Genomic DNA, 10,071 nt, shown 5'->3' on the forward strand with positions numbered 1-10,071 from the left:
CGGCGCGGGCAGCCAGGCGTCCCCAGAACTTGGAGCGAGCGGGGCGAGAACAGTCGCTCCTTCCAAAGACTGTGTCATTATCGGGCTGCAGATCGTGTCTGCCGGAATCCGACTTGCAAAGCAGCGCAGGACTCTGGGAAAGAAATCTTTATTTTTCCCGCAGGGGTTTTTAGAGCCTCTCGGTCGTCTGGGAGTCTATAAAAGATGGGGTGCGGGGTGAGAGTCACCCTCGGAATTGTTGGGATCCTTCCTAGCTGTGGGAGTGAGATCGCTCGCTGGTGATTCTCGAGGCCGGGACAACGCTTTCTCACTTTCATGGTACACCCCGCCTGCCCTGGCATTTCGCCCCGGAAAAAGGTCTGTCGGTCATTTTTCTGGGTCTTACACTCACTTCCTTCTTTGAGGGTGTTGCAAGGACCTGCTGGGAATAAAATCGTAGACTTGAGAGCTCAAAGGGACCTTCAAAACTTATCTGGATTCCAGATGGACCTTTGTCCTCCTCTCCATGTCAAAGCCCAGATCCCAAGAGGTTGAGCACCTTGTCCAAAGTCACATAGCTAGTTAGGAGCACAGCTGGGGCTAGAACTCAGCCTCCTCTCCCACCCCATTGCCACATATCCCCTTATGTAAGAGGAGCCACAGGCAGAGTTGTTAATGAAGTGGAAACTCTAGTTGGAGTTTCCTGTCTCCCTTGACACCGAAGGTGTGTTGCTTGGGTTGCGGAAACTGGGAAGGAAGATGAGGGAACCAGGGGAAGCAGGGAAGGATGTCTGCGTGGTGGACAGGATGACTTGTGGAGGAAGAAATGTGTTTTTATGGGAAGGATGGAGTAAAACTTATTGAAATTCTTTTGTCTGAAGGTAAGTCTGCCCATTCTTCTGACTGAGGAGAGATGACTCAAAACCAAGGACTGGCTTGCTTTCATTCATTCATTTGTTCAACAAATATGTGTTCAGTCCCCATAATTGATTTAGCAGCATTTTTTGCTGTTGACAACTCTCTCCCACGAGACATTCTCCCCCTTCCTTTCTTGGCATCAGACTGTCTTGGTTTTCCATTCTAAACACCCCTTTCCACCATCACCTTCTAGGTGGGGGGCGCACTGGTGCTTCAGTTTGACATTCTGTTTTTTCTCTCATTACACTCCCGCCCAGAGAAATCTTGTTTAGTCTCACAACTCTTTGTCCATTTGGAAGACCCCTATGCTTAATCTTCAGCTCTTCTCTCTTGAACCCCAGAACCCCATCTCTAGATGGCCACTGGACACTGCGATATAGATATTCCCAGATTTGACACTTCCAAAATCAGGCTCTGTATTGTTCCCTGTCCAGCAGCTTTCCTTCTTTACTCATGTTCTTCCAGCTGCCTAACTTTAGGCTGTGAAGAGCTCTCTCTCTCATGACTTTCTCTGCTTCCTTGTCACCTGCCTCTAAGCCAGCCAGTCACTGGGGTCTGCTGGCTCTTCCTTCCGCAGGTCTTGCGAACCTGTCCCTTGCCACCCCACTTCATACCCTTCTCACCTCAAGTCAACCCTTGTCTCAGGCTGAAGTGAGGTACCCCCCAAAGGCAACTTCATCTTCAGTCATTATCCAGTCCTACACACAGTTGTCCCCTCAGAAGACATTTGCTAAAATAACTTCCTCCAGATTTTATAGTTCTGTGTTCAAAATATTTCTGTACTTGGCCAGGCATGGTGGCTCACACCTGTAATCCAGCACTTTGGGAGGCCAAGGCAGGCAGATCACCTGAGGTCAGGAGTTGGAGACCAGCCTGGCCAACATGGCAAAACCCTGTCTCTACTAAAAATATAAAAATTAGCCAGGCGTGGTGGCAGGTGCCGGTAATCCCAGCTGCTCAGGAGGCTGAGGCAGGGAGAATTACTTGAACCGGAAGGCAGAGGTTGTAGTGAACCCAGATTGCGCCACTGCACTCCAGTCTGGGTGACAGAACGAGACTCCATCTCAAAAAAACCCAAAACAACAACAACAACAAACACCTTTCTGCACTTCCCCACTCCTACAAGTACTTTAACTGTCAAGGCCGTTCCTTTTAAGTCCTAATTTCTTTCCCTTCTCTGGCATTAAGACCACCAGCGTTTGCTCGTGCCATTTCCTTCTTATTGAGAGTGTTTCATCCCTTGGGTTCACTTCAAGTGCCGTGTCTTGTTTGAAGCACCTTGCCTGACAAGTCTGCCATTTCCCCCTCCCTCCGCACCCCACCACACACACCCAGTGGAAGTGATTGCTCCTTCTGAGAACTCCTGCAGACACATTATCTATGCCACTTACTTAACAATTATGTACTCCATATTATTAGTCGTGTCTTTGATGTTTACAGTCTTTTATCAGCAACTACATTGCAAGCCTCGAAGACCTGGGTTCTGTCTTATCCTTGTGTATATGTCTCACTCATATAGCCTCACGCACACACATTCAGCACTTAACACAATGAGTTGTACAGAGGTAGCACTCAGTATTTGTTGATTTTAGAAAGCTAACTCAACTTCATCCTACCATCTGCATTTTGCATATATCTGCTTTTTTTTTTTACCTGCTAGTTTATCATTGCTTTAGTTCTGTGTGTCCTACTATGAATAGCTTTATTCATAAAGTCCAAAGCCGAGGGGAACTCTGTAGATGACAAATTTGGTACAAGGGAAGGAATCCTTCTTAACTCCACAGTGCACCTGGCATTCCTGTAACATCTGTGGCTTTTCCTTTGACAAGGACATAGTTTTATGTTATAAGACTAATGCCTAAAACTCCCCCAGTGCCACTGTAACTTACCTTCCTTTGGCACTAATGTAATGGGAAGAAAGCCTCAACAGGGAGCTAGGACCTGAGTTCTAGTCCTGGGCCTATAACTCAGTGACCCTGGCCAAGTCATCAAGCCTTTCTGGGTCACTCTTTCCATATTCAGAAAGAGGGAGGTTATACAAGATCATTAGAGCTGTTTTATCATCTTCACAAAGGCAGATGTTTAAAGCTAGAAAGTTATTGAGGTGAAATCTTTATGCCTTGTAATGTCACCCTTTGTCCTTAGTTTGTCTTCTTAGTCACTTGGTAGGTAAAGCAGAGACACAATACTCTCTGGTCAGGGATTCTTGCTTCAGGAAGAAAGGAGATGTCCTCTCGTCTCATCAAATTTTGTGATTATCACTCACATATATATATATATATATATATATTTTTTTTTTTTTTGAGTGATAGGGTCTTGTTCTCTCGCCCAGACTGGAGTATGGTGGTGCAGTTATAGCTCCCTGCAGCCGTTAACTCCTGAGCTCGAGTGATCCTCTCCCCTCAGTCTCCCCAGTAGCTAGGTCTACAGGTGTGCACCACCACGCCCAGCTAACTTTTTATTTTTTTGTAGAGATGGGATCTTGCTATGTGGCCCAAGCTGGTCTCAAACTCCTGGCCTCAAGTAATCTTCTTACCTTGGCTTCCCAAAGTGCTGGGATTACTGGTGTGAGCCACTGCACCCAGCCTTGAAAATTTTTTTTGGATTGTTACTCTTCATGCATCCCCAGTAGGTCTGTGTTCCTCTCCTTCAGGTGCTGGGTGGTTCTTGTGTGCTTCAGAGAATACTTGGGGATTTACTCCTTTGGTGGGGGAACTTGCCACCCCATACATAGACACTAGGTAGATAAATATCTCTGCCCATGAATTGGGTGAAGCAGCCTGTCCCCCAGCCACTCCAGGGAGAGGTAGAGGTGGTAGAACAGGCAAATCTCTTGCCCAGCTCCACCCTTTGAGAATGTGGCAGGGCTGAAACCCAAATATCTGACTCTGTGATGTGCCAGGCGTATCCACTTACATTCTGGAATCTCAAGCTTGGGGTGGACAGACCCAGGACCCTGTTTGGGGCTGGTTGGGCTTGGCACTGTGGTTGTGAGAGAGTCTGCTTCTTGTGTGGGCTGTGTGGCTATTCTTGAGAGAGTAATTGGGCAACTTCTCCATTTGCTCAGTAAATATTTACTGAGTGCCAAGCACCCTGCTGGCTGTGAACAGACGTGGTCCTTGGCCACATGGAGCTTACAGTCTTGCAGGGGGCAGACAGTAAACACATAGTCATGCAAATTACACATGATCATACATAGAATTATGTAGTATTATATGTGCTGGTGACTCCTCCCACATTTCACATTTATAATTTCAGCCCATTCTCTCCAACTTCAACCTTGGATATTCTGCTGCCTGCTCACCACACTTGCTGTCTAAAAGCCTTCTCAGTTTAACATGTCCACAACAGAATGAACCCCCATCCCATCCCTGTACCTCCCAAAGTCTTTCCCATCCCAGTTCATGATGATTTCATACTTCCAGTTGCTGAGGCCCCTGAAATTCTAGTCGTCCCTGACTTCTCGCTTTCGCTCATACCTCACATCCATTTAATCAATAAATCCTGTTGGCTTTGCCTTAAATATGCCCTGAACCTGACTCTGACCATCTCCACCACTTTCACCCTGGTCTAAGCTACCACTGGCCTATGAACTGACCTTCCTGCTTCCTCCCTTGTCTCCCGACAGAGTATTTCCATCCCAGCAGCCAGCGTGATGCTCTAAACTGTAAGTCAGATTTCATTACTCCTTTGCTCTAAGCCTTCTTATGACACCCCATCTCATTCAAGAGTCCTTAATGTTGGTCTGCAAGATATGATATGATTTTCACCTGCTTACCTTTCTTAAGCCATCTCATGCTGTCCATTGCCTTGTTCAACCCCCGATATCTGAATGGGTCCCTCTCTCTCCTTGTCCCAGTCTCCTATTTAAGGAGTCAAACCCTCCCAGGCCATTTCATTTAAAATGATCCCCTTCCCTCTACCACCTGCTCTCAGCATTATCTACCTCCTTTTCCTGTTTTATTTTACTCCATTGCCTGTGTCATCCTCTGACTTTGGCTCTCTCCCCTTGCTCCATGTGGTCAGATATTTTTATTTGTTCACTCTGTGATACCAAGAGCAGTGCCTGGTAAATATTTGTTGGATAAAACTAGAGTTGGGGAAGTCTATAGAAAAGCATAAATGAACACATCTGATTGATCTTCTACCTTAGATGGGTGTTAAGGCAGGTATCTTAATGAAGGGACTTAAACTGCAACCTCAGAGTGGTGGTCTTTCTCTGGGACTGGCTTCTCTCTTGCCCCAGGCTTGGGTATATATCAGATACCTGGGATACATATGATTCCTGTGGTATGCGAGCCTCTTGCTGGGAGATACCAGGGCTGAAGCAGGAGGGCAAAGTGAAGCTCGCTATTGGGGTCCTAACCAGGCAGTAGCACCTTCTTGGCATTTTATGTGTGCACCTATGTCAGAGTGGACCCCCTCTCCCAGGCACACATGATGTTTGTAGTCCTTAGCTGGCAGGGCAGGGATAGGGTGGCCTAATAGACTACAAGTCAGGAAATCAGGTGATGTGGATTCCAGGCCTCTTTTACCCATCAACTTGCTGGAGAATTTTTAGAATCATAGAATTTTGGAGCTGAAAAGGAACCTAAAGATTTCTATAATCTCTTTTTTCTTGCCCAGCCATTAGAAAGAGAACAAAGGTATGTCTATCCCCTGCCTAGTTCACAGAAACATGGTGCAACCTACATAAAAACTGCATGGGCTCCTTTAAGTTGTGAGTGTGCGGAGGTCAAGATATTGTAGGGAAGTGGTCGAGGTCAAGTGTATTCAAAAGAGAGGAGGTCTAGTCTCTGTCACTTTCTTGAGTGGTAATCTTGGGCAGGTCATTTGTTTCTTGCTCAGTTGATCCTCCATTTTAAAAAGATAATATTTCCAGTTTACTTCAGAGAGATACTGTGGAGATAAAATAAGCTAATGGTGGTTTTAAAATTACTTTCATGGCTATACAGTGTGCTCAGATATGAGGTCGCAACCCAGAGTTTCATCTGGCATTGGTGGAAAATGAAGCCTGGGGTCTGTGTTCCTTCCTAGTTGTTTGTGTGACTTTGGACAAGCCTCTTGATCTCTTTGAGCCTCAGTTTCCCCATTTGTGCAATGGAGTGACTGCCACCCTGCTCACCTCTCAGAGAGGTTGTAAGATTAAAGCGAGACCCTGGATAAAAAGAGACTTTGTGAACTTGGAAAGTTTCTATTATTCCAAGCTACCAGGATTTTTACACACAAAAGCCATAGCCAGTGATTTTTCCAACTTACTCATTGAAGCTTACTCTTTTTAAGGAGCAAAACTATAAAAGAAATGTTTAAAAACTATTTTTGGATGGAAATCTTTCTGAAATGAATGATATGCTTCTGAACAAAATATTAACATACAGCTCGGAAAGAACCTCCGGTTTGGGACTAGGGGTTGTTGAGTTCATACCGGTATGTACAGAGCGCCTGCTTGGTGAGAGTGGGACCACAAAAGGTTCCTTCTCTCAAAAGTGTTACCTCCCAAAGAGGAGAGCTGGGGTGGGGGAGGGAACTAGTGGTAGGCAGAGGGAAATTGCTGGGGGAGAGCCCATTCTGGGATTGCCCTGCCCCAAGGTTCCATGTAGCAACACTGGTGCTGCAGGAAGGCTCTTAAATCCTGTTCAAGGCTCTGAGTGGGAAGAGTCAGTCCTACCCGATCAGTTACTGTGCTTATAATAGTGTGAGGCCACCGGGCTTGTGAGACTCTAGAGCAGTGGGCCCCAAACTACGTGGTTCCCAGCTGTTGTGCTTTGGGGGTTCATGTTTCTACCTACAATCATTGCTCTGTCTTCTGCCTGGTAGACAGTAGTCACTTCTCTTTTTTTCTTTACTTTTTTTTTTTTTTTAAGTGTGGTTACCTAAATATGATGTAAAATTTACTTGTAACAGCAAATTTTTCAGTCTAAAGTTTTGTAGCATGAGTACATTCTTTGTACTTACTGTTGTACAACCATCACCAGTACCCATCTCCAGAACTTTTTCATTTTACCCAACTGAAACTCTTTACCCATTAAGCACTACCCATTTCTTCCTCCCCCCAGCCTCTGGCAACTGATATTTTGCTCTCTGTCTTAGAGTTTGACTACTCTGGATACCTCGTATGAGTGGAATCATGTAGTATTTCTCCTTTTGTGGCTGGCTTGTTTCACTTAGCATAATGTTGTCAAGTTTCCATGGTGTAGCATGTGTCAGAATGTCCTTCCTTTTTAAGGCTGAGTGATATTCCATTGTATGTATCCACCACATTTTGCTTATTCATTCCTCTGTTGATGGACCCCTGGGTTGCTTCCACCTTTTGACTATTGTAAATAATGCTGCTGTGAACATGGGTATGCAAACCAGGAGCAAAAGGTGAATGCTCTCTGAGTCTCTGCTTTCAGTTATTTTGTGTATATACCCAGAGGTAGAATTTCTGGATCAAATGGTAATTCTATTTTTAATTTTTTGAATAACCCCCCATACCACTTTCCTCAGCAGCTGCACCATTTTATATTTTCACTAACAGGGTGCGAGGGTTCCTGTTTCTCTACATCTTCTCCAACACTTGTTGTTTTCTGCTTTTTGTTGATTTGGTTTGGTTTGGTTTTATAATAGCCATCCTAATGGGTGTGAAGTGGTTTATCATGTAGTGATCATTTATGCTGGGCTCAAACAGCAGTCCCTCCAAATCTCTGGGAAAACAGACATCTGAGTGTGTTAGAATTGTGCATAGAGGCTGGGCATGGTGGCCCACACCTATAATCCCAGCACTTTGGGAGACCAAAGCAGGAGGATTGCTTGAGGCCAGGAGTTCAAGACCAACCTGGGCAGCATAGTGAGACCTCGTCTCTATTAAAAAAAAAAAAAAAAAATTGGCTAGGCACAGTGGCTCATGCCTGTAATCCCAGCACTTTGGGAGGCCGAGCTGGGCAGATCACGAGGTCAGGAGTTCGAGACCAGCCTGATCAACATGGTGAAACCCTGTCTCTACTAAAAATACAAAAAATTAGTCGGGCATGGTGGCATGTGCCTGTAATCCCAGCTACTCAGGAGGCTGAGGCAGGAGAATCGCTTGAACGTGAGAGACGGAGGTTGCAGTGAGCCGAGATCACACCACTGCACTCCAGCCTGACGACAGAGCGAGACTGCGTCTCAAAAAAAAAAGAGAAAAAAAATGAGGAACCTGGCAGGAAAGGGGCTGGAACACCTTCAGCAAGGTATGGGGAGGGAGACTGAGGGGACAGGGATGACTCGTCGTTTGTACCTTTTTCCTCTGGAAGGCTTGGGACCAGGAGCAAAGGGTGAATGGTGCCTAGGCAGCCAGTCACTAACCAAGTAGCCTGAATCTTAGTTGCCAGCCTGCGCACTTGGAGTTTTGCTGTTTTTAAAGGCTCAGAGAGATGTAATTAGCAGCAGCTCACCTTTGCAGGGTGTTTGCCGTGTACTAGGAGCATCATGTGCAGTATTTGGGTTAATCCTCACAACCACCCTATGGGTGGATTCTATTATCACCTTTTCACAGATGAAGAAGCTGAGCCGTAGAAGGGTAATGTCTGCTGCCTAAGGCCGCACAGCTTGTAAACTGCAGAGCCAGGACTGGAACCCAGGTGTCTGATCTCAGAGCCCATGCTTTGGGCCAGTGTGTAGTTTATCCTCATGAGAATGGGAAGAAGGGAACACTTTTTCAGTTTAGTTTAGTTTTTTAATGAGTTTATTGTTGAGCACCTTTAGGCACCCCCTTGCTGGATCCCTTCACAAACATCATCTTATTTGATTCTCCCTATTTTACCTATGGGAACATGCCTACCTATTTTACATATGGGAAACCTGATGGCCAGGAAAGTGAATGGATTGCCAGTGGTTATGATGCTAAGAGGCAGAGCTGGAACTCAGCCTGAGGACGTTGATTCATTCCAGTGCTCACAGCTCATTCCATTGTGCTGTGAGCCCTGACCAGCTTCCACCCCACCCCCATGGAAAGAAGCTGGTAGGTCAGCTGTAAAGTCTGCAAAACTCCAAGGACTATAGCCACTGCCTTCCTTTCCCATTGCTGTCCCTTCCTCCTCTAACTTCCCCACCCCAAGACTACCACCTCCACACCTAGAAGTCATGTGAGTCCCTTATCTTGGATCAAAGTGCTTGGAACATAGTAGGTGCTCAATAAATATGCGTTGAATGTTGTTTGAGGGCTGGGTGTGCTGGAGGCAATAGAATCTCAGCCAAGATTGTGTTCCTAAAGAGAAACACAAGTAGAATGCAAATATTATTGTTTCCTCCTCCTTCTCCCAGAGCAAACCTCTGCTTTCCAACACCCAGATGCCAGGGACTTGAAGAAGAGTGTCCTCGCTCTGCAAACTTTGAATTATTCCCAAATTCCCGAAGGAAAAGAGGCACAGTCATGTTAGCAAAGTGCTTGCAGAATCAGGTGTCACTCTTTGTAATTAATAAGATTAACGATCTCTTGCTTTGCTCAGCGTTTTGTGGTTTTCAAAATGCTGTCTCAAGTATTATATATCATTTGATCTCTTCAGCCATCCTGTTAGATAGGCAAGACAGGACTCATTTTTCCCGTTTTATAGATGAGGACACTGAGACTTGGTGAGGATGTTAAGATACTCAAGGTTATTGACTGAATAAGTGGCAGAAGCCATGGAGAGGGAAGCGGTTCCACTACTGTCTTTGCAGAGCCTCAGTTTCTGCATCTGTAAAATGGGGTAAACGTACATCGTTTAGAGTAGTCAAGCATGAAATGTGATCGTATATGTGATGTGATCAGCACAGTGCCCACACACGGCACAGGGGATGCTTAGATGGGGAACAACGCAAAGCTCATTGTTCTGCTGATGACTTATATTGTACTGACCATTGTTCCACCCCAACTTTTAGGAGGAGCAAGTATAGCCTCCCTAGTCCTCCCTGGTCACCTTCTGTTCTGGTCACCTTCTGGCTCATCCCCTGGAGTCAGAGTGCAATCACAAGGGCTGGCCATGAATTTCCTTTTTTTCCGCCCACCCTGAAACGGAGTCTTGCTCTGTTGCCCAGGCTGGAGTGCAATGGCACGATCTCGGCTCACTGCAACTTCCGCCTCCTGGGTTCAAGCGATTCTCCTGCCTCAGCCTCCTGAGTAGCTGGGATTATAGGTGCGCACTACCACACTCAGCTAATTTTTTTGTATTTTTA

This window comes from Mandrillus leucophaeus, unplaced genomic scaffold, assembly GCF_000951045.1.
Source record: "Mandrillus leucophaeus isolate KB7577 unplaced genomic scaffold, Mleu.le_1.0 Scaffold117, whole genome shotgun sequence".
NCBI lineage: Eukaryota > Metazoa > Chordata > Mammalia > Primates > Cercopithecidae > Mandrillus > Mandrillus leucophaeus.